Below are 25,589 nucleotides of genomic sequence, written 5' to 3'. Positions count from 1 at the left end.
ACTGCTTTTTCAAAGGACTTGAGTTCAGGTCCCAGCACCCACATCAGGTGACTCAGAACTGTGTGTTCCTCCATCTGTTTGGAGATCTTACTTACACCTTCTGTGGCCTCTGCACTCATGTACATATGAGCAGAAATGCACATACACATGCATACATTTAAATTAAAAAGGTTTAGATTCATTTTAAAAAAATTAGAAACTGCACATCAGAGAACAATGATGTGCTGATTAGGGTGTGGTACTGACCACATAAAGCCACTATAATTATGAAAAAAATGAAAAGAAGAAGTTGCCTCTTTTTAAAAGCTCAGCAATAGAATATCCACATCAGCAGTTAGTGGATATGCTTGCAATTAAAGCCACAGAGTGGAATTCCTGATGATTCAGCTTTTGCAAATTGAAGGAATAATAAATACCACAGAAAGGAATGTGGTTACTGCTTCAAAGATGCCTAGAAACAAACATCTAATTTTCATGTTATGCTTGTTTAATTAGGTAATTTACTGTAACATATATTTATCAGACAAAAGTATAGATCCGATGAGGCTCTTTTCCTCTTCATATCACTTTATGCGTATTAATTTCTATAGCACAAAGGACTTGCTGATTCTCCTCTCACAATAGTAGTGATTGAAAGTTACAGACAAAAGATGTAAGCATATATGTAGAATATAAGAAAGGGGGAAAGGGTATTTTTAAATGAGAATGAAGTTTGCAAAGTAGAGGCACTAAAATACCATTTCCAGAACAGCAGAGCAGCTAGTCCTGACATCAAGGAAAATCAGAGCTCCTTTGTGGGCTCATGCTAAACACCAAAGCCATTTTGTACCTGTGACCCAACTCTTTGGGACTCCTCCAACTTTGAATAGAGAACACAGGTCCAGGGATAAATCTAAAAGACAGTGGAGAAATTCATCAATTCACTGCATCATATTGTGTTCTGGTCACAGGCTGTGGAGGCATGTCATCTTTTACCTATGGCTTCGATCAAATTAACTGGCTGCATTACTCTTATTGTCTGACAGTTCATGGGAAGAGGTGAACAAATGACTGACTGTTCAACCTAGATAAGATAGCAATAGTAGACCAAAGGAAGGGTTTCACCCAAACCCAGCTTAGTGAAGCAGTTTGACAGGATCACTTCCAGGAGTGTGGTTGACAGGAAGGCAGCAGCATCACTGAAAAGACCTCCCAGTATGAGTGACTGCCCATGAGAGCTGCATTCCTGGAGCTCCCAGCAGCATGCATAGGCCACTGTGCTGGCAAGAAAACCTTCTCTCCCAACAATTGTTACTGCTTATATAAACTTAAGGAGAGCTTCCTGCATTCTGTAACTTTCAGGAGCTTCCTCAGACTTGTGAGTTTTTTTTTTTTTTCAGAGATCACTGTGGAAAAGGAAATTTCAGTTTAGTTGCAGTAGTTTCTAGATACCTGGCCAAATGAGTGGGTGTATAAAGGACTGTGGTAGTCTTAATTTGCCAAATGCTGCTCTTGTCACTGAGGAGGCGTGGGCTCTGGGAAAACCAGCAAAGAAAAGAGAGCACTGTTTGGGGCATACAAACATTCTTGGTTTTTTTTTTTTTTTAATTTTAATTTCTAAGCAAATGTTTGAAGATTCTTTTCCTTGTTTTATCCAAGAAAACAGAAGAACCAAATCTCCACCTCTCCTGAATGTTCTCAGTGCTCATATTAAAGGAGAAGTAGGTGGCTGGAGATGAAACAAATTTAGGAATAGATTGTTTAGTGTGAGGTGTATATGAGTGTGTGTGTGTGTGTGTGTGTGTGTGTGTGTGTGTGTGTGTGTGTGTATTGAAAGAGAGAGATGGAGAGGGCGAAAGAGAAAGTGAGAAAGAGAGAGAGACAAAGAGACAGGGAGAGACGAGAACGAGAGAGAGGTGGGAGAGAATTGCAGATACATGTGACTGTTCCACCGAGTACATGTGGAGGTCAGAGGGCGTGGGTAGGTTTCAGTCCTCTTCTTCCATCTTGACTGAAACACAGTCTCTCTTTTTCTCACTATGTACTCCAGACTAGCCAGCCTGCAAACTTCTAGGAGCTCTCCTGTCTTTTATGCTTAGTGTGATTATAGACATGTGCTACCAAGTGTGGCATCTAGGTTTACTAAAAATTGGCTTTTAAAAATTCAAACTTAGATCTTCACACATGCTTTGCAGGAACTTTCCACACTGACCCATGTCTTCAGCCACACTTGAGGTTGCATAGCAGTGAATATAGTCAGTAGTGAGTAAAAATAGACTGAGAATATTTTAGTGGAGGACAATTTATAACATTTACATAACATTTATATAGACAGTGATAGTGACTTTATTTTCTGGTAAAATATAAAACATAAAAAATATTATCATGAAAGTTTCAAAGACATTCGTATGATAAAATGTTAAGCTTCTTGTTATTCTACAGTAGCTGTTTAGGTATTAAATTCAAATCTCCTGTTTTGGCTAGTATTTGATAGTATTCTGATATTTCAAGTTGTCATGTGATACCCATGTAAGCAACAGAAATAGACAATTTTGAGTTAAGATAACTTACTTCCTTGATCTTTTGCCTTTCTTCTTGGCTTATGGTTTTGATCATAAACTATGAAAGAGGAACTATTATTAACAAAAAAAAGTGTCAAAAGTGAATGCACTTTGATCTGATCTTTAGAATGCTGCATCAGGGCATGAATGTACTGGACAAGGGCACCATTTTCACTTTTGACTTGAAGCTGCACAAAGGCCTAGGATAGCCATGATTGGAGAACATGAGGTGGTTGTGATTATTACTTTATTGCATTAATTATCTGTCTTTCTGAAGTATGCCTGCTTTGAAGAGAAGTAGGATTCGTTTGATTAAAATTCTACCAGATTTCTTTATAGGATTTCTCATTTATACTTTAAAGCAGAAGTCCCCAAAGTAGAGAATGGTAGAAATGTCACAAAGAGTTAGTTAGCCTAACCAACATGAGTCTGTTGCCCTGATCTTGCTTGCAAGCATGATTTGTGACTAGTATCTGGATATGTATAGCACCAGCAGGTTTCTTGATTTCCTCTATGATCAGCTTAATCTATCTCAAAAGCTAATGGACAAAATGTGTTTCCAAATAAACATTTATTTTCCTTCTGCTTGACTAGAAACTTCCTAAGTGAAAGTTAAGGTATCTGGGGATGATAGAAAGTATCCATATAACTAGTGTCCCAAAGACTACTGGGGTACTTGGTCTGTAATGTGCTTTGGGATATATCATTTCATACAGGTTTTCACAACTAACTGTTACACGAAATACATGCATCTTCACTGACCATGCAAAGCAAGAGCTTTGAGAAATTTATTCCTAATTCTGGTGGATGTTAAAGCAGGTTTGGCTTTTAGTTTGACCCACAAGAATCCATCATCTATTGGAAGCTTTATTCCCAGAATGGTGGTGAGAAGGTAACATGGAGCCTTTAAGAGGCAGAAATAAGTTGACTGTTCCTGGATCGCTGTTATCATGCTTCTGGATGCATCATGAGGCCCTTAGAGCATAGAGTACTGGGCAGGATCACTGACCTGGGAGAGGCCCTATGGGATGGCCTGGAACTCTTTCTTGAAATGGGGCATGCGTTCTCTAGGGGTCTCATGGAAGATGTTGATGTTAGCTCTGTGTCCCAAAATCTGTCTCTCTCTTATCAGGTTTGGTTTTCTGTCTTATACCCAAGTGCAAGGCTCTCGTCTTGGCCCTGACTTCACCATGTCAACTCTAGTAATCTCTTTTAAGTCTATCATCCATTCCCCTGTAGCAGATGTCAGTAATTTAAAGTTTTCACAATGTGCCCCCTTTTCATTACTGTCTACTGTGAACTGTCTCATGCCTTCAAATCTTAGATTCTCAACCTCCAAACTGCAAGATGAATATATCTACTTTCTTCATAGAGTAGACAAACCTGGGAAGTTCATTATGGTAGTGAAAATAGATAACTGCACTTCTCAGAGTCTCACATAAAGAATCATATACATAAGTTCAACCATAAGCTGGATCTCATGAGACATATTGTAAACCACCCCTAAAGCTATAATGTGTGTGCGTTTGTATACTCAGCTACAGATCAATTCTCCATTTTGTCTCTAACAATGTTCTGCTACTGCATATATATATATATATATATATATATATATATATATATATATATATATATATATATATATATATAACATTCAAAAGAGAAAACCTCTCAGCCAAAACAAAAAATCACAAACATTTGTTTGAGTACTATGCTGAATGCTGAATGCCTTGGGCTCATATTGCCTTCTTTGGAACTTTATAGATTATAAATCACATTGGCAACTGTATTATAAAAATCCTAAAATACAGTTTTAACTGATGTAAGGAATAGATTGCATTGATATAGGTTTACACAACCAGAGAATGTGAACAAATCCATATTACATTCCTTAGTGCTCATTTACTAAGGACAGAGTCTATGACTCTGAGTAGATGGACTTGTTACTGCTTTTTAGTGCTTCCCAGGGGTATGTTCAGCCTGCTAGAAAGTTGAGAGCATATACATAATGTATTATTCTTTTTATTCTGATGCTGTTCATTCTACTATCCTTTAGACAAAACATATTTCAAAATCACTTGATTATTAAAAATAAACTATGTTGCATGTGGTTGTTGGGGTTAGTATGAGTGCATCGTACAGTGCTAGCAGACAGCTCTTTCTTCCATGTAGGTCTGGGGACTGAAATCTGTTTGCCAGTCTTATTCACAAGTACTTTTAGAAACTGAGCCCATTCAGACTCCCTGTCTATCTATCTATCTATCTATCTATCTGTCTGTCTGTCTGTCTGTCTGTCTGTCTGTCTATCTATCAAGATGTATTTAGACATATTTCTATTGACCTTAAACCATTACAGTCTTTCTAATTCTGAGCTTTCATGTGGCATGCTACTTTTCATTCTTACCAGAGGATGAAACTCTCATCCAAGGCTTTGTCAAACTTATACATCACTGGTAATTCTAGCTTCTGTTTGTCAGTAACTTTTGGTCCCCCTGAGCCTTCATCAGTACATAATGCCCTGAGTTTTCATTGCTTCTGCCACAGGCATGGCTTTGAACATGAGCAACCAACATCTGGCTTTAATGAAAGAAGAGGTGAAGGTTCACTTGTTCTCCTACAGATTTCACAGGAAGTTCAGTTTCAGAAAAGGTGAGAGTGTTATGTTTCATTGTTCATGCTTGTTTATTTCCACCTTGATCCAAAAATAATTTTCTGATTTGACAAGGGAGGACAGTAAGTAGAAGGGATATCTGTGGAGTTTAGGTCCAAAAAAAAATAAAAACCTTCAGCTTTTTAAATATTTCTGAAAATGATTTGAAAAAGGTGTGGAGCCCAAGTAAAAGGCCAGAGAATCTTTGTCAACAGAGGGTATCCTATTTTCTTCTGTATTCATCATTATCAAACAAAAGTTCCTGATTCAGGGCACTACACCCTCTTCCTAATAATTCTATGTCACTGCAGGGAGGACCCAGGCGAGCATGTTAGAAGAGGATCCACAGGCCAAATAATGACTTGCTAGGTTCTGTTTATGAATATAATCTTAGTCTCAAGTCAAAATGAGAGGTGTTTATAAAAAATTATTTATTACTGTTATGTATGTATTTTGTCACTCCAGTGCAGTGCTTATTCACACTAGGAAAGGGAGTCTGATTCTTGGGAACTAGGGTTACAGGCAGTTTGTCAGCCACAAGACACAAGTGTTGGGGTCCAACCTCTGGCCCTCAGCAAGAACAGCAAGTGCTCTTAACAGATAAGCCCTCCCTCCAGCCCGAGGTTACAGTTTTTAGTTACATTTGTACTGACACCATTTAAACATCGTTTGCCCTGGAAATGATGAGAAGGATTGATGACAAGCCAAAGAAGGGTACTCAACTCTCATTTTTCACTGGAGACACCTGTCTCTACTGCTAGTGCCCAGTGGAGTCATGGGCAACATGGGGACCAGGTTAGGAGGTAGATGGTGGACAAGTCACAGAGATCTGGCTCACTTCAGGAATGAATCATTTATATTTTTCCTACTGCTGTTTATATGTTGTCTACTAATGACTAAAGACTACATTGGAGGCAGAGAGTGACCTTAATCTTTACCTCTGTCCTTACAGCCTTCCTTTTCCACTTCTTTGACTTGGTGCCTCATTTTGATCTAGAGGACATTCCTTCCAAGCTCTATCTCATGCACGCCTGAAGTTTTCTTCATTCTATTGGCACATCTGGCTCAGTGTTTCTACCTGAGATGGTCTGGAATCCAGGAGATATAACCTGGAATTGTGCTTTAGTCTGTCTTTGGTCCTTTAGTATTATCAGAGCATATTATATACTTCTTGGTTACCGGTATTTTACATGGCAAGTCCTAGACTGCAAAACTTTACATTTATTTGGCAGAACTTGTCCCAATATTTATAATATTAATAAAAGAAGTGAAGCTGCTAAAATGCAGAGCTTCTTCTAGTCCTGAATAAGGAAGCCTGTTTCAAGTAGTCTCAGTGCACCTGTGTGGCATGAAACATAACATGAGTTCTTAATTGAGAGTTTTCCCCTCTGTATGAATCAATGGTCTATACTTGTAAATACTCCATTCCAGGCCTACAATAGATATTTTGTATATGTGCGGAATCACTCTGTGCTCTCTAGCCAAACAGAACTGCTGGAATGAATATAGGTTGCACAGGAGATTTATTAGATTGGTTTATGTATCTTAAGTTGGAGAGTCCAATGGCTCTATTTGCATGTTGAGGTCAACTAGGTCAGTGGTTCTCAACCTCCTTAATGCTATGACCTTTTAATATATTTCCTCATGTGGGGATAATCCCCATTCATAAAATGATTGTTGTGAATTCATGATTTTAGTTTTGCTGCTGTTACAAGTCATGTTGTAAATATCTGATATGCAGGATATGTGACTCTTTGTAGAGTCTCAACCCACAGGTTAAGAACCACTGAAGTGGTTGCTTAGGGCATGAGGTAAGACACCTCAGCAATTCTAATTGGCCAAGGAAGTCTTGGAAGATTCCTAAAGAGCAGGTAGGTGCTCTTTCGTCCAGATTGGAAGACTGAAGACACTGGCTTCTAATGTCCCTGATAGATGGCAGATGTAGCATGGCAGATACATTCACAAACAGGCAGGGAAGGTAGGCAGGCAAAAAGGAAAAAATTTCCCCTTGGACTTCTTTCCAATGAACCATTGCTGGAAAGTGTTATTTTCTTTGTCAGGGGGTGGGAGGGTCTTCACCCTCAGCTAATATTTCCCTGAAACATTTTGAGACACATTCAGGGATGTCTCTCAGCTAACTCCAGGTCCAGTCAAGATGACAACCAAGGTTAACCATTATTGCACCTTGCTCCTTCCACCAAGAATTGTGTTAGCTCATAACCATGAATAACTGTTTTTAGTGTAGAAGATTTCCCTGTGACTATTTTAACACAGAAATTTGATGAACCTACATTGAGTTAGGACACTTAGCCAGCTAAAAGCAATACTAGTTTCATGTTTCAACCATAAGGAAGTTTCTCTCAAAAGTCACATTCTGAAAATTAATGCCCCCCTTCCACTTGGCTAGAAGCTGCTGCTGAGGTAGAGATGCCCAGAGGTTTACCTAACTGCATCATAGACCTCTATTTAAAGAGCTGCATAACTAAACACTTCACATATCTGGATTTTAAAAATAATGAGAAACAAATGCAAGTCAAGGTCAGTTTATAAGCTCAACATTTCCAAAGAATAATAAATTGGCTTTTATGTTTAAAACATCCAAGGGCTTCTTGAGTCTCTTAAGTAATTTTGACTCTCTGCATTAGTTAAGACCAAGGTTTTAAAACTCTGCTGCTTCTTTAATAGAGGCTCTAAGGGACATGTACACACAAACAAACTGTATATGAATTTGTTTTCCAATGTTTAGTGGCAAGACTCCAATTAGTCCTAATTATTTTTGTGAGGGGCTTGCTACATTGCCAATAATTTAGGGCTTGTACTTGTACTTTGGGGTTCGTCTGGTTCAATTGGCTTTCAGATTTACTTCTGGGTGCTTGTTTATAAGTTACTGAAATATCGTGACCCCTCAGACTCCTTTGCTTTCCTTAATGCCAGCCAACTATATTAAGTAATATTAGAACATTAAAAAATATAATTGTGCCAAACCATTGTTATCAGAAATAGGCAGAGCAACAAATAAAACAACAGAGGAGCACATTGGAATCCAAAGAACAGAATGAACATAACCAAGCCCATTTACAACATCTATAAAGCATGCATTGGGATGGCTTAAATAGAGGCAATAAAGACACACTACAATGAAAGGTGTAGGCATAAAGGTGCAAAGGCTACAAGAAATTGAAAGGCCTTGCATGACCACAGACTAGAAGAGTGACTGCTTTTGAAATGTTCGTATTGCTCCAAAACTATGGACAATCTCAGCACAATCTTCCTCAAAAGATCAATAATTTCCTTCATGGAATTAGAAAAAAGAAGTCATCAATTTTGTGTAGAATCAGGAAAAAAGCCCCCAAATGATCAAAATGATCTTGAACAAAAGCAACAAAGAAAAAAGCACTGTATTGATTTGAAGTTAAAATACAAAAGTACAATCATCCAACCTGCATGGCATTCATATGAAAAAAGACAAATAGTCTAAGGGAGGGAAAACAACAACAACACAACAACAACTTTAAGCAAACAGGTCATTTGGTTATTCACAGGCACTGTGTTTATTAAAGTGCTGAGAACAAAGATTAGAGACAGTGTGTGATTTAATATTGTCAGGCTGGCAGGATCTAGAATCGCTTAAAGCCCAAGCCCCTGGGGCTCTGAAGGAATCTCTAGATCAGATTAATTGGGATAGAAAAGTTATCGCTAAACATAGACAGCACAATTCCACCTATCAGGATCTTGGACTGAATACAGAGAAAGAGTGGTGGATACAGGCATCCAGTTCTGTGATGCCTGACTGTGTGATGTGATCAGCTTCCCTAGCTTCCTGCTGCCATGCAGTCCGAACTGTGAAGCGCTATATACTACAACTGTGAGTCAGTTCTTGGCCTTCCTTCTTCACACTCCTCTTTGTCAGGTATTGTGTCTCAGTGATGAGAAAAGAAACCAATAGAGATAACAGTGAGACTTCTTGGAGAGATTGAGTATCCAAATGCAGAAGATCCCAAGTACTTTTCACTCCTTCAGTATTGAATATCAACCCAAACTTGATTAAAAGACTTGAATCTAAGGTGAGACATAGTACATTTCTAGAAAAAATAAACATAGGGAAATGTTTCTATAAATTATAATGGTCAAAATGTTTCAGACAGAATCCTAAAACCATAGACAACCCAAGTAAAATTGGCAAAAAAATCATATAATTATTTCTTAAAAAATAAATGAATTCAACAAAGAATTAAATTAAAAAATGAAAACATGACCTACCAAACAGGAGAAAAACTAAAATGGATACATCTATCCAAGAAGTTAAAGTCCAAAACAAAATTTACATTTTAAAAATACTTATTTATTTTCCTTGTTTATTGATTGGCTGATTGATTGCTTGATTGATGTGGATGTTTTCTCTGTCTCTATTTCTGTGTATGTCTATCCAGAAGAAGATGCCAAGTGCCCTGGAACTGGGGTTACAAATGGTTGTGGCCCACCATGTGGGTACTGGGAATCAAACCCAAGTTCTCTGGAAGAGTAAGTCAGTACTCTTTACTACTGAGCCACCCTTTCTGACCTCAAAAATTCAACTTTTTAAAACTCAGCAAGTAATGAAAGAAAGAGCAAAGAGTGGGATAAGGAGAGAGAGGGAAGGAGAAAAAAGAAAGAGAAAGCAGACTTTGTTTATAATTAAGTGATCTGTTATTTAATGTATGAAATAAGGAAAGGAACATTTCCATACACATTTTATACCTACACTGTGAATAAAGACTGTCAATTACCAGATGCTACATGTAATGTAATTGCATTGACATTGAGGTCAATAATGCGTGAAGTTAAGTGTAATGTTAGATGGTGGGGGCTGGGCTGCCTTTCACTTAAGGCATTTACAGCACCGGGAAGAATTTGCACAAGACTGCTGGAATGTTCACTAAGTCCTGTCTCTTGTTCTGGGTGCTGGCTGCATGGGTGTGCTCTTTTCATGAAAATCTGTCCCCCTAGAACTTAGTATTTGCTTCTGTTCTTCCCTATATGTTACACTTGACTTGGTAAAGTTTATATTGAGGAATAAATGCAATACGGAATTGAGAAGACAGGATTCTAGCTCTCATCTATCTTCTCTGAAAGTCACCTTGTACCTATATAAACCGAATTCCTTCAAAGATCAACCTCTACTCAGGCTATGTGTAAATAATCAGCATATCATGTACAGACTACTATCCCAATCTTACTACAAAACTGAATTGGCAGGGAAGGCTGGAGCAATGACTTGGTGGGTAAATGCTTGCCATACAGGCATGATGACCTGAGTCTGAGTTCCTACTGTTCACATAAAAGCTGAACAGAGTAACATGCATCTGTAACCTCCATCATAGGGCTAGAGATAGGCAGATGTCTGAGGTTTCCTGGATAGCCACTCTAAATGAATAGATGAGTCTCAGGTTCAGTGAGAGACCCTGTTTCAAAAAATCACCCAATGAATGACACGGTAAGACACCCAATATCAACCTCTGACCTTCATATCTCCATGCATGGGTGCATAAATCCCCCCACAGACACAGATAAAGAAAATGAAATAGACAGTGGGGTGACCTTGCTCACTGAGTCACATCGTCCAGATTCAGGTTCTGAAGGTTCATGTTGCTCACTTGAAGGAACTAGCAAAATGCAGGGGTTTGACAAAATATACCCACAGGCAGTAAGACAGGATTCCTATCACTCTGTGCTAAGCCTCTTCATGGTCCATATAGATTGCCCTTTGAACTTTAGCCAGAACTTTACGCTCTTTCTTTTTACCTAAAAGAAATAAAAGGGTAGCCATCACCCCCTTCTGATTCTGAGCAATTCCATTAGAGATCTGGGCCGTCATTTTTAATAATAAAATCTTGGTGTTATCTATGTTTTGTCTATATTCAGTGGCAGGCAAGCAGAAGATATTGTTGTTGCCCAGGGAGAAATCTTAAAGCAGTTTTTGACTCAAAGGCACTACTTGCTTAGAGTGGTTTCTCTCAAGAGCAATACCTATCAAGTAGCTTTAAAATAAATTGGAAAGAGAAGTGGGAGGGGGAGGCAGAGGAAGGAGTGAAGAGTCAGCAAATGAGCAGGTTTCCATTTGAAATTTAAATTGGCAGCTGGCAATATTTGAATCGTTCTGCATTTAATATAATTTGAATGGGGCAGATGATAGTCACGCATTTTGAGGAGGGAAAGCGGAACCTTGAATATGAGCCTCTGTCATTCCGCACAGCTCAATTTGACTCACTTTCCTTCAGTACACTTTGAAGAAAATGAGTTCTGGGTGTTTTCCTTGTTTATTCCTGGAGAGCACAATGCATAAATGGTGTGAAGACAAGATTCTAGCCATATGATAGCTGGCTATGAACATTTCAATGGGATTGCTGAAATGAGAAAGCTGGACAAAACCTCAAACTTGTGATTAACTGGGAGAGAAATATCACTAATGTGGAAATGGAAAACTAAGCCCAGAAGATAGCCATTCACAAATAAAGTCATGAGAGTAGTTAAGGACAGTTAGTAACACTATATAGGGAAAAATTCAATTATCAGGAGCAATGTAAATTATTTGTGGGTGCTCTGAGAAAATTATTTCCTTGCATGAGAACACTGAATTTTGCGTACCTGTTTCAGTCAGCATCCTGGATGCAGACACACCTCAGAAAAAAATCAAGCAGGCACTTTATGTGCTAGGAATATCAAAATTAGGCTAGGAGATGTTCATTAAATGATGAGAACAAGTCTACCGAGGAAAGGAGAAACAGACATATAAAGACTCACAGACTAGAGAGTGAGCACTTGCTTGATTATCAAATAATTGAAGAGATGAGTAGTAGGTGCCTATCCTTGTGTTTCTAGAAAGAATGGACTTTGAGCATTTATTTTCCACATTTTACCCTCCAAATACAGGGAAGCCAGAAAAGTATCTTCTATTATTCCAATTTCTTTTTGTGGGTTGCAGGGGTTAGAATACAGTGCATGTGGACACCAGAAAATAAGACCAAGTACTAATCTCCAGGTACCATTTACCTTTCTATGATTTTTTTTTTGAGGCAGTATCTCTCACTAGACTGGATTTAACTTATCGCATAGGATAGGCTCTCCATTCAATAAGTCCCGGGTATCCTCCCATCTCTGCTTTTGCTGTGCTGGGATTATAACTGTCCAGCACCATCCTTGGCTCTTGTTGCATGGGTGCTAAAGATCAAACTCAGGTCCTCATTCACACAAGGTAAAACCTTTACCCATGAGCCTTTTCTCCTTTCATTTTTCCCAGTTTTTATGAATCAGGGAGATTTACAGGAGGTTACAGCAGACTCACCTCTCCTTCAATAGTATCACTGTGGAGTGAAGGGAAACAATGAGAGTAATCTTCTCATTTGGATTGTGGGGTCTAACTATCTAATTATTTGAAAGACTGTCTGTCACCTCTTCAAGTTTCTGGTTGTTAATGGATGACATAGGATAGATAAAGTCTGCAATATCAAGATTGGTTGTGAATTGCAAATAAGATGATACATTTAGAGAAAAGCTGGAATATATTACCTGATATAAGCATTCCCAAATCTTTGTCTTCAGTAGAATGAAGGAAGTTTGGGGTGCTTTGCTCTACTTGGTATAAAAAATAATCTCACACTTCCAATTACTTAACATCTTCATTGTCTCATGCATAGTAGAGGCTTGCAGCTTAAGGACCAAAGGTTGAATTATCTTGAACAGGAATTCTTGCTCCGTGGTCACCAGCTTCCAAATTACATTGTTATGTGAACAGAGACCTTAAGAAACATCTTCAAGGGTCTCCAGCTCACTCAGGGTCTTTAATTCTGTACACTGCGACAGTGTTAGAGGGAAAAAAAATACCTAAAGATGCCCAATAATTGGTTCAGATTCCTTTGCATTTTCAGTTATGTGTGTGTGTGTCTATCACATGAGTGCAATTACTCTCAAAGGCCTGAAGAAGGCATCAGATCCTCAGAGTAAGAGTTAGTTACAGGCACCCAATAGATATATTTTTGGAAATCAAACTCAGGCCCTGTAGAAGAGCAGTAAACACTTTCAAGCATTGAGCCATCTCTCTAGCCTCCAGTCTTCCTCATTTCCCATTTAAGGTGTCAACCAAGAAAAGAAATATTTTATGCAAATTCAAGAAAAAAAAGAAAGAATATAAATGACTGTGTAACCAATATATCAAATACACAAATTGGGAATATAATCAAGTATGAGGTCACAGAAAATGTTATTTCCATAGTTGTGCATAATTTAAAAGGAGAGGTCACATATAAACATAGGTAATAATAGGGAATGAGAGTATTTAAATTTTTAAAATATTTAAATGTGGTTTGATTGCATCCCAAAGCAACTTTTCTGGCCTGTCATCTGTGTCACTAAATATAGCCTTACACCCTGCTAGATCAGAGCTGTATCTACATAGTAGGTAATTAGCCTCTTGTAATAAAAATAAAACCTATAAATATCACCTCATTAGTAGGATTGTGTCCTCACTCTTACCTGCTCTCTTCTTGATCTAGAATATTCCACAGAACATTTAGAAATCTAATAGCCAGAATAGCAGTCTTACTGCTGGGCTCCCTGGCAGGAGTGGTGTGGATCAAAATTAAATGTGACGAGTCCTATATTTTGGATTGATGGGCTCCGAGAAGAAATAAATGAAACGAAGAAACCTTAAAAGTGATGAATTTGAAAGTTGCTTCAGGTTGAGTATGTGTTTTGAGGGCAAGGCACTGAGAATGTGGCTTGTGAGTGCACAAATGGAGACGACAGAAAAAGTCCAGCTTCTGTACTATTGTTTTATTTTCTTGTTTGAGACAGCTTCTTGGAGTGCTCAGATGTGTTTGTGTGTGTGTGTGTGTGTGTGTGTGTGTGTGCCCTCAACTTTCCAGGATTCTCATGTCTATGCCTCTTATATCCCAAATGAATATGCTGAATGTCCGCTGGGACTTCAACTCTGGTCCCCCACTTGCCTGTCTCATGCTTTACTCACTGCAGCATCTCCACCGCCTTCATTTCTGACCTGTGTACATTCTCAGATCTGTGGGTTTGTTTGTTTTTTTTTGTCTGAATTAAAAAAAAAATGTAAATATCCAATTCCTGCCAGCCACTGCAGACCATGCAGCTCAAGCATGGAATTCAGTTCCCTTTCTCCCCTGCACATTACGTTGTTGTGCTCTCAACAAGAGATTAAGGATGGCTATTCAAAAGACCTTAAGTAATTTTTATTCTGATTGAGTACATGCTGTTATCAAATAAATAATAATGATATCATAATCTAATTACCCTATCCCTATCCATTAATTTTAAACACGATCATATTAAACCCAATATTCAAATTATGGTAGCTCTCTTTCCCTCCCTTCCCCCTCCTTCACCCCCACCCTGTCGGACAAGGGTGTTTACTGCTATCATTTTTCCCAATATGTTCTAGCATTAAACTTGGAAATTATTGCATTTCTTATTAGTCTTGCCAATGAGCGATCTTCAAGTCCCTCATAGCTCTGCCTCTTCTGTTATACGATGATAGGAGAGTACTACCAAATTGGACTTCTGATTTGACTTAGGGAGATCTGAGCTCATCTCCTTCTACTTTAATAGCAAGCATTTTCCCTACTGAGTACCTCCTGAACCTATATAGGGTAGGGTAACTCTTAGCCATGGAGGAGTTTCATTTTTCCAGGAGTCACGAATAAGTCTATTCAATATATTATCTCTTCTGGGCACTCAAAAGCATTGCTTCTGGGGCTATAGCATGTCACATCCATCTGTTCTCTAGTACAAGTGTTCCTTCGGGGTTGCTCTTTACTGTGAGGCTCCAGAACAACAGCATATGCCAGTGTAGAGAGCACTTTGCTACCACCCTTATCTAGTTGGGTTTGGTGGCTGATTCCCAGGAGCACACTCCTGTAAAGATACTTAGGAAATCTCATAAGAAGGGGTTCCCTTTGTACCTCTAACCTTATCTCACGGACCATTTCTTATTTAATAAGTTATCATATCTAAATTTTCTGTGGTTTAAACCGGAAATGGTTACATTTTATCTCCCATCAAATGTTCATCAGGGGTATCTAAGAATGCGAGGCTCTGTTTATTGAGTCACTGGACAAAGTAGGCAGATTCTCTTTTCTGAAAGTCTGATGTTTCTCATGCCAAAGAATTTGTTTAATGGATGATAAAATGTGTGACTTGGGAGGGAAACATGTCACCTTTGTGAAGTACTTGAGTAGTGTTAGCACATGTCCCTGTTGGAGGGCTTGAAAGAAGGTACTAAAGGAAAAATGGTAACTCTGTGTTGGCCATAACTTTATTCTGTAATGGGACTCAAGTGCAGTCTCGGTGAGTACCATTAAATACCTGCCATCTTGCCCAACTGAAGAGCCCCATGTTCATGACTATATGGACAGCATAAGTTGCAATCAGTAGACTATGTGAAAACAGAGAGAGGACACAAAATACAGATGTGGGTTAAATCTGGTAGGATTTAGGGAGGAGAGAGATTAAATATGATCAAAATATATTATATGCATACATGAACATCTTTTTTAAAAGTAAAAACATTTAAAAAGAAATGATTGCTTCAAGCAACCCATATGCTAATTACTCTGATTAGAACATTACCCAGTGTATTCATGAATCAGAACATCACACTCTACTTATTAAATATGCATAATTATCATGTGTCAGTCAAATTATAAATCTATTTATTTGATTTAAGAAAAAAAAATCTTATTGTCAGCATTCTTCATTCTTGCCACCACTCTCCTTAGCCTACAGGTATTTCCAGGTACTACTTCACCAGATCATGTCTTCAAGAAATTTTAAATCAATCTTTCTTACTTTTAATATGCATGATTATTGATTCTGGTCACCTGTGGTAGACTAGAACTCAGTACTTTTTTTTTCTCACAGTATTTACACTTTGCACAATGGTTATCCATTGCCTCCTTCCTGTCCTTAACACTGAAGCCTCTGGCAGTGTTTATTCCACAGGCTAATTCTCAGAATCTCAGAATCACAGGAGTAAGATCATGGTGCCTTTGTTTTTGTGCCTGGCTTATCTCACCAAACAAAGGGTCCTGAAGACTCATCCACATTGTTCCACATGATATTTTTCTTTCATTTTCAAGGCCAAATAGCATCTTACAGAAAACATGCTGTACACTTTCTTTGTCCACTCTTCTGCTAATGGATGGTTAGGCTCTTGGCTCTTCTGAGTGTTGTAAGAACCATGGGAGTGGAGCTTACCTCTTAATATATAAATAGTGGAGAGGTTTCTGGATCCTTTTAAAACCTGGTAAGCAGTTTTGTTGTGTGTATATTTTCATAGTCACAAGTATGTGTATATGTGTACACTCATGTGTCTGCATGTGCACTGGGGGTCAGAGTACAGCCTCTGGTATCATTCCTCCAGATAATTTCCCCTTTTCTTCTTTTAAGATGGGAGTTAACCAAGTAGTATAACCTGATTGGCAAGTGAACACAGAACATGCTTGTCTCCACAGCCACATTACAAGAAAGAGGCACCACTCAAGGACTTTTTAAACTTGTACTCTGAGCATCAAACTCAGGTCCTCGAGCTTGATAAAACACATCACCCAATGAGTTATCAGCCTTTCACTACTCATCAGATTTGTAATAGTACAAATTTACTAGCCCAAAGCACATATCAAGAAAACTTGGCACGTGATAATAACACAGAGTACTGGTCATCGGAAAAAAGGTGTAAGAATAACAGAAAAACAAAACAACTGCTTAAGTCCAAATGAAGCCTTTAGATTCTTCCTTCTTCAATGAGTTCCCAAACATTTGCTTCTTGCAGCCATTTTTGCTTCCAAAATCTAGACTGTTCTTTATTTAATGAAACAAAAAATTTACACACAAAAGTCTATATGAAACAGATATAGACTAGTTAATTATTTTAAGCTCCTATATAATACTTGACATTGTGTTTAATTCAAATTTCCCATATAACTAAAAATTAGAAAAGTTTTAGAACATTATATATAACATGGAGTACAGAGGTATATATGCCCAATCAAATTTACACTGAATTTTGTGTTAATGCATGTTTTGATTTACTCTATATTCGTTCAGAGATAATATGAGTATTAACTCCTCTAGTTTTATTTATTCCAACCATATAGTTTAAACTTAGTAATTTTAGGATAGGTTTAGAGACACTACTGTATATATCTGAGTCTTGGTTAACACTGTTCTTCAAGGAACCTGTTGCTGTATAACATACCACCCATGATGAGCCTTTAAAGGGGCATGAAATAAAGAACTACTTCATTATATCTTGAACTTCCTTGGTTAGAAATTCAAACAATCATAGTTTGGAGACATGGCTCAGCTCCATTATACCTAGGGTCTTTATGAAAAAAAAAAATCACTCAATTGTTTGGCATGAAGATCATCTGGAGGTTTCTTTTCTCTCTCTTCTCCTCTCTTCTCCTCTCTTTTCCCCTCCTCTCTTTTCCCCTCCTCTCTTCTCCCCTCCTCTCTTCTCCCCTCTTCTCCCCTCCTCTCTTCTCCCCTCTTCTCCCCTCCCCTCCCCTCCTCCTCTCCTCTCCTCTCCTCTCCTCTCCCCTCCTCTCCTCTCCTCTCCTCCTTCCTCTCTCTCACTCAATACACACACACACACACACACACACACACACATATATATATATATAAATGCATGTCTGAGTAAGGGAACTCTGCTTTTTTTCATTTGTGTGGTAAGCCAACTTCTTGGCTCCTGGTCCTTCTTAGAGATGTCTGTTTCCTGCTTTGGCTATAATAAACAATGCATCTATAAACACCCCCATTGTCCACTCTAATATGTGCCACAATGCATTTCAGTACAAAATGAACATGAGAGGCTGGCGACACTTGGCAGTCTTGAAGAGGACTAGTGTTTGTTCCTTAGTACCACATCAATAGCTCACAACCACCTGTAATTCCAGCTTCCATGGACTTAAGCAGATTGACTAAGTAACCAGATTTTCTTTATACCAACAATGTGCTTATCAAAGTGAACGAAATGATCTGCCTTGCCAAGAAATATAAAACTGTGAACAACCTTGCCAACATAGAGGTCTTGTTTTCAAATGCAATCTTTTTGTTTAATGCCCTACAGAGCTTCCATCAGCCCTTGAGATAAAAATAAACCATTTCCCATAACCTACCATGCCTATCTGACCCAGTACCTGCACTTCTCTGTGGCCTTATGATCGCTTTGCTATAAAGCTCTAGCCCCGCAGGCCTCCTTTCTAGTTCTTAAACAAGACAAATTCATTCTTTTCCAACAACCACTGCACCTGCTGTTTCTTCTGCTTGGAATGCTTGCTTCCCTCATGTTAAAGATCTGTTCCTAAGGGAATATGTTTTTGATCAGGACTCTGAACTGTATCCCACTGCTCACCCCTGGTCCCTCCCTCTTCTGCTATTCTCTTTCTATCCTTTAGCCAAGAGCTCACAGAATCAATTCATGAGATTCCTGCTTTCTTGTGTTTATACTTGTTTAACAATCATGTGTGTTTTAGACTGTATGGATGTGCTCACATTTATTTGTGTATGTGCATATTCACATATGGGCAGAGATTAACCTTGGGTGTTTTTCTTCTGATACCATCATCTACCTTGTTGCTGCTGCTGCTGCTGCTGTTGTTGTTGTTGTTGTTGTTGTTGTTGTTATTATTATTATTATCATTATCATTATCATTATCATTATCAATCATTATTTGAGAAAGAGTCTCTTACTGGCCTTAAAGTCATGGGCACAGATGGACTGGCTGCACAGTGAGTCCAGTGGATGTGACAACCTCCGATTACCTAGGCTGGTATTACAAGCACTTACTGCCATGTTTCTTGAAAGTGAGTTCTGGGTGATGACCTTGACCTCATATCCTCGTGCTTACATAATAAACATCTTCAGATTGGGTTATCTCTTCATCTCTTCATCCCATTTCCTTTTTAAATGATTTTTTTCTTTATGTTGCACCTTTAACCCATACAACCCAGATTGACATGAAATGTGTAAAAGGCTTGTAAATGTTAATGAGTTGAGTGAACTCATTCAAATGTTTGCTGAGAGGAACTGTAGTTCGTTTAGTTTTCATATATTTATGTGTCTGGCATGGAGCTTGGCACAGGGGGTAACTTGTTAATTGCTTGACTAAACAACAATATGGAAATGGAATAAATTCTCCCAGGGTACTCTGGCTAAATTTTTGGTAAAATTGATAAACCAGAGTGTTAGTTCCTTTTCTTGGTGCTATAACACAGTAACCAAGAAAAGACAATTAAGGAAGGAAAGTGTTTTCTCTGGCTCACAGTTTGAGGGTACAGTCCATCAGAATAGCAATGTCATAGTAGCAGGAATTGCTGGTCATTCTGCATCCACAGCCAGGAAACAGAAGGATGAACACTGGTAGGCAGCAGCATACTTTCTCCTTGTTAGTTAGTCCAGGTTCTCAGAGCATGGAGTGGCAATGCCCACACTTAGTGAAGCTCTTCCTATTGCAACTAACCCAGTCTGTGACCCCCTCACAGACATTCTCAGAGGCTTGTCTTTCAGGAGATTATAGATCCTGTCAAGAGGACCACATTAGCTATCATGACTAGGGCCTAAGTTACTGGTCAAATTCATACCTATTTTAAAATGCATACAGGCGATTCTGTTGTTGTTATTGATTCCTTTTAATTGTCAAGTTTTTGATAGTGTCTGCCCCTTTCCTTTCATAGATCATCTTTGTGCTCTTTCTGTTGACTATTAAGGTACACAGAGATTTAAATCATACATTTGAAGCCAAGAGCAAAGAAGCAAGTTCTGCAAGAGCTCTCAATGGAATGAAGGCCTCCTTGTTTGGCAGTAAGAAGATTGTAGTGTATTCTCCCTTTCTACCTGACAATCTCTGGAAAGATCACCTTATTATATAAACTGAAAACGTCTGAAATAGAAACACTTGAGAAGCTATGTATGAAGAACCTGAATTGTCCTAGAGAAGGATAAATAAATTCATTTCATTGGTGGCAGTCCAATCTCACTTGGAAGTGTTTACTTAGTGTGGAGAGTCCCAAGCTTCAGACATGTTGTGCATCAATTGCTGAGCTTCATGCTCAGAAAATACTTGGGTGATTGGCCATCATGATGGTAGCACTACTACTCTCACGAACTCGTTTTAATGGAGTGCCATGTGTTCAATACATATGTATGTGCATTGAGCAGAGAAGGTCTTCTAAATGTCCTCCTCAGTCACTCTCCATCTTCTGTTTTGATAGAGTCTCTCACTGAATCTGGGTGGGGTTTACTGCTTCAGGTAAACTGGGTGGCCAATGAGCTAGGAATTCACCTGTTTATTTTCCCCTTGACACTGGATTTGTAGGCACACATTGCTGCATGTGAATATTTTTTCATGGGTTCTTGGGAATCAAACTCAAGTTCAAGCTTGTACAGCAAGTATTTCATGCAAGGTGTCACTGCCCCAGCCCATGCTATTCTGTTAGCCCCAGTCTCTTAATCCATGTTTCTTTGATCTCCCATATATGTATATATATATATATATATATATATATATATATATATATATATATATACATATATATATATCCATTATATGTGTATATATATATATATATATATATATATATATAATGAATATACATTCATCTTAGACACTTGTATATGGCATCTGGCTTCTATTTTGATAGTTTAGCCTAGGTGAACCTCTGAGGTCCAGCTCCATCACTACATTCCAAAATTTCCACTAGACTCAATTCCACTTGCTGTCACATCTGGTTAGCTTTGGTTGTCATATTATGAATAGAGATTTTTAGTTAGGTTGATTGCTACTGGTGACAGATATATTTGTAATTGTGCAAATACTTATATCATTCCTTCTCTATTCTGATGCTCAGAACAAATGTTGATTGTCTTGGAAGCCTAGACAATGTCTCCTTGGAAAAATTCAAAGGTGAAATGGGGACTGGAAAGATAGCTTGGTTTGTAAGGTACATGTAGCACAAGCATGATGACCTGAATGTAAGCCACAAAATCCCAGTGATGAGGCACAAAAAACAGATCACTGGCCAACTGGGCTATCATAAACTGTGAGTTAGTCTCTCTCTTTCTTTCTCTCTCTCTCCTCCCCCCCCTCTCTCTCTCACACACACACACACACACACACACACACACACACACACACACACACACATGGGGGGGGAGAGGCCAAGAGACACACAGAGACACAGAGACAGAGATAGAGTAAAATGATCCAAGAATCGTGACTTGTCTTTTCAGCACTTGAAACACAGAGGCATGTGGACATCCACAAGTTTGAGGCCAGCATGGTGTATGTAGTGTCAATCTAGCAAGAACTGTGTGGTGAAATCCTATCTCAGAAATAAAACAAAAATCAAGTCATGAAAACAAAGGATTCCTAGCTCCAGTCCACGTTTAAGACAGAATATTTGAAGATGTTGCCTGAGAATTAACCTTTTTGATTAAGGATTTGGGCCAAATTTTACAAACCACTGGCATAAATGATGTTATATTTTGATTCCACTTGCTAAAATTTTAAGGAATAAAAGGCTTTTTATTAAAAAAATTATTTTGACCTACTTTGATCATATCCTTCCTCATCATCTCCCTCCCAGATTCCCCAGTGGCTCCCTACCAACTTTAGGTCTTCCTCATCTTTTTTTAAAATTATGAATTATATGAGTTATTGCTACCCAAGTGTACACAGGTTTAGAGACATCCACTGAAGCATGGACAGCTCTGCTGGGGGTCAAACCCTGATTTAAAAATATGCCGCTAGTAGTCTTAGTCGAGACAGCTAGATTAAAGTCCTGCTTTCGATAAGGGTGAGGCTTCCAGAAGTCCTGATCGTCTGTGCTGCTGTATTGTATGGCTTGATCATTTGCATGATCTGTGCAGGCTACTATAGCAGCTCCAAGTTCAAGAGAACAGATGAAAATGATCCTCTATAGTCAGAAGACAAATTTCAGAGCAGTCCTAAGGAATCCAGACTCTGGCTTTTACCATTTTTTTGTTTTAGAACCCTTCTCCACGATATTCTCTCTGCTCTGGGTACAAAGGACTATTACAAAGACATCCTGGTTCCTTTTCCTTACACTTCAAGAACTTACATCAGAAGTTATGTTTCCCAGCAGTATCAACATTTTCTGACTTCCTTTTTCAACATAACATTGGTATGCGTGTAAATAGTCATTAGTTTCATGTTGAGGTACTGCTGGGATGTTCTTCACTTCCCGATGATACCCACTTTAAGAATCTGTGTGCAAAATGTTTGGATAATGATGTGGTTCTGAGAAGGGTCCTCACCTTCTATTCCCCTCTGAGACTCTACTGCTAGCATTCTTCAGTCTTGCCAGACACGTTTATTATTGTAATTGATCTTATCTTTATTTGTCAAGGAAACCAGCCCTGATGTATTCCCCAGAAGATCCATCAGGCAACATGGAGGCACAGCAGAATGGCAGCATGTTAAAAACAGAAAATATAATATTCTCTGGGCAAAATGATTGTCACTGCCTGTCACAACATTGTTATCCTTTGATCTCTTGTATGCATTTCTTCTCTCATTATATTTATCCTAAGGCAGAAGTAGTATGAAGAAAATTAATCCAAGGAATTCTTTTACTTTTGTTAAAACTTCTTGGAGTAGGAGAAAGCTAAGAATAGATTGTCTGATGCTTGTCTCCAACACCAACAAATATATACCAATACCACATATGCAAATGTTAAAATTAAAAAATTAAACAGAAAGTCATAATCAGGACTAATAGTAATATGCCAAGTTCTTGCTCTATAAGTACAAGAATGTAACTTAAATTCCAAGATGCCACTTACAAAGCTATACATGTTGGCATGTGCATGTAGTGCTAATGTTAAGAGGAAAGATACAGGAAGAGCCCTGTGATTTGTAGGCCAGTCAATGTAACTAAATTGATGAACTCTAGTTTCTATATGAGACCTTGATTAAAAGTGTAAGGTAGAAACAGCAGAGGAAGGTACCCAGTGTCAAACTGTAGACTTTACACACACACATGCATGCAAATTAACACACACACAGAGTGAGAGGAGAGACAGAGACAGAGAAAGAGAGACAGAGACAGAGACAGAAAGAAAAGAAATTCTGTAGATGATGCAACTTAGTGACAAACATTTCACAATACAATGATATTTATAGAGTATTGTATAACATGGGATTAATAAATATGGCAATGAAAGACTGAAAAAGAATTTAGGAGTTTATTCAGTGTCCTCATCTCATCTCAGGACACAAATATATATATATATATATATATATATATATATATATATATATATATATATATATATAACCAATACTCCTGCTTACCAAACCCCTATTACTAATCTACCACCATCATCTTTGCATCTCTGTAGTCTCCACCAAACTACCAACATCACCACTATCCCTTCCACCAAAACAGTGCCCTCTCATCTTGGCTCATCATCTACAGAATTTCTTCTCTTTCTCTCTCTGTCTCTGTATCTCTCTGTCTCTGTCTCTCTGTCTCTCTGTCTCTGTCTCTCTGTCTCTCTCTGTCTCTCTCTCTCTGTGTCTCTCTCTCTGTCTCTCTGTCTCTCTCTGTCACTCTCTCTCTGTCTCTGTCTCTGCTAATTTGCATGCATGTGCATGTTGGTTCTTGCCAACAGGGCCTCCATTACCAGTTTATTATAAACATCTCTTTGTTTCTACAGCCATGAAAGAACCATAATCATCATCCTTTCCAATCTTTTCCACTGTGGCAATAGCATGTAGGTCTAGTTCCATCCCTGTCATCACCTCCAGTGCTACCTACCCCATAGCCCCAATACCCTGTGTGGTTTCTCATCTGAGCTCCTACCAAGTATATCTACCAAGTGAAAGATCTCATTACTGATGGAGTGTGAAGGATTCATAAGCTTTTATCTATATAATTTCTGCAGCAGGACAGAAGAGTTCTATTTTTTCCCCTGAGCCCACATGAGTCATAGCCCTCATTTTCCTCTGGTCTGGTCTTCAAGAACAAACGTTTTCAATAGGAGAGGATGTCCGGAGACTTCATCTCTCTCCTCTGTGTTTCCATGCCCTGTGGGAACAGTTCAGGGCACCAGTCAGTGGTGCCCTGGGTTGCTTTTTTCTCTATGTAGCTTTCCAAAGTGAAAATCGAGACGATTGAAAATAAATTTAAAGCCTCTGTATGGGAACAACATCAAAGGAGGTTACTTTTGCCTGCAGGTAGCACCCACTTGTAAGTTTCAAGTATTTCATAGAAAAATGTGTATAAGCTACATGATCTCTGGGCTTGATTTTTTTCCCCAGGACAGATGGAAATGGAACACAGAGAGATGCTTGGTGTACTTGATTCTGAAAATTCCAATGATTTTTTTTCTAAAAAAAAATGCTTGTGATTAATATCTATGAATTTCTTTCTTAAGAATTTTATCTAAAACCTCAGACAGTATTAAGATTTTTATTCTTCAACCTCACAACCTCTTTATTGTCCTACTTTATTGCCATGCATGTGTTGATATCCACCATATCCTTTGAGGCAATCGATCAATAAAACTCTGAATTCACTGATATTCTCATCAGCCATTCTCACTAGATTTCAAACACCCATTGCCCTGTCTCCCACTTCTGAGGTTGGAATTATAGCCAAACTACTATGCATACCTGAACGATAAGATAATGCAGCTTTCAAGTAACTCAACCCCACTCCTCTTGCTCATATAGAAATCACATTATATATTGAGCCAACTCCACAGCATATGCAGGAGGACTTTCTTTCCCTTGCCCGCTCATATTTCATTTCTTCCACTTTCCAATTTCCAGTTATTTTTCCTCCTTCTAGAACAACAAGCACCATGCAAATATAATAAATTATTTGATTATTTAATTAGCTGTCATTTTTTAATGCCATGCAAATAAACAGAACAAATTTTGATAATGTATTTTATATAATCTTCATATCCTAAATAGTATTTGCAGGTTGCATTGTAGTTACTCCATAGCCGCAGGGAGCTAATGAGAATGTGCACATGCTAGACAGAGATCCCTCCCAGTGGTTGCAGGGACATCTGAGCAGTAACACTAAATTTCCTTGCTCTTAAATGCTGATTAACTTGGTGGTAGTTTGGCTATATATCCGATATATCATGGGATTTCCTCTTTCATTGTTCTTCAGTTTGTCTGTGGTTGTATAAGCTAATACCCTCTCATAGCTATCAACACTCTCTTACTTCCTATCAATGCTGTTGCTGCTTCGCGGAGCAAGCTACATGCCAAGACATCTGTGGTACAACTAGACATCCTTCTTCTCCTTGTGCCCTCTCTCTTCAGTGTTGGATTAATGTGACCTTAACAGTGCCA

At 38.4% G+C, this 25,589-nt stretch overlaps 1 protein-coding gene and 1 long non-coding RNA gene across 2 annotated transcripts in view; both read left to right on the top strand.

Moving 5' to 3' along the window:
- The window catches only part of Dpp10 (dipeptidylpeptidase 10), a 1,513,678-nt gene that overhangs the window by 404,663 nt on the left and 1,083,426 nt on the right, over nucleotides 1-25,589 (top strand). The gene's annotated exons all lie outside the window — the stretch shown is intronic.
- On the top strand, nucleotides 4,217-16,920 carry Gm41941. Its single transcript, XR_878486.1, has 2 exons — nucleotides 4,217-5,189; nucleotides 9,621-16,920. It is a non-coding gene; the product is annotated as a predicted gene, 41941 (long non-coding RNA).

This window comes from Mus musculus, chromosome 1, assembly GCF_000001635.26.
Source record: "Mus musculus strain C57BL/6J chromosome 1, GRCm38.p6 C57BL/6J".
In the NCBI taxonomy this organism is placed as follows: Eukaryota; Metazoa; Chordata; class Mammalia; order Rodentia; family Muridae; genus Mus; species Mus musculus.
The sequence above is the reverse complement of the archived record's forward strand: the minus strand, read 5'-3'. Positions and strand labels throughout refer to the sequence as shown.